We start from the raw sequence: 680 nt of genomic DNA on the forward strand, positions 1-680 counted from the left end.
CGTGGGCCTCCTTCTAGTGGCCTCAAGTTTTCCTCCTTGGGTGGGGGTAGGGAGAGCCGCTCTCCCCATTGGGCTGGACCCTTCACAGCCGGAGGGGCGCTGCTCCGCGTCTCCCTTGACCCCAGGCAGGAGGACCCCAGGCAGGTTCGATGGAGAGCGGCCGGGAAAAGAATCCCTACATCTGCTGCCAGAAGCACCGTGCCCCTGCGTGCGCACACCTGCCCGCGCTGACCCCGCTGTCGCCTGAGCATCACATACACGTGCTCACACTTGCATTCCCTCGTCCACGGGGGCACCGGTATTCCCTTGGCCCGTGTTCCTCGGAGGCCCCGTGTGACCCGGCAGAGCTTGGAGCTGGCGCGGGGGCGCAATGTGACCGGCTGTCCTCGGCTCCGGCCCGGACACAATTCTCAGTTTCCCGCGGTGCCCCCGCAGCCCGCCGATGTGACCACGGCGCCTCCGGACTCTTAAGAGGAGGAGGACCGGAGCCTGGCCGCGCGGAACCTCTCCGAGGGCTCCAGGCCGGGTGCAGAGCTTCCTGAGGGCCCCCACCCACCTCCTCCCCGCGGGGCGCGCCCCGGCCGCCCAAGGGCCGAGAGCCGGGCGCCGAGGGCTGCCGGCCTGTGCACGCGGCGGCGGCCGCGGGACGCGCGCGCCACGGGCTCCCGGCCTGGCCGCAG

Source organism: Monodon monoceros, unplaced genomic scaffold, assembly GCF_005190385.1.
Source record: "Monodon monoceros isolate NGI ecotype Baffin Bay Population unplaced genomic scaffold, NGI_Narwhal_1 Super_Scaffold_12, whole genome shotgun sequence".
NCBI lineage: Eukaryota > Metazoa > Chordata > Mammalia > Artiodactyla > Monodontidae > Monodon > Monodon monoceros.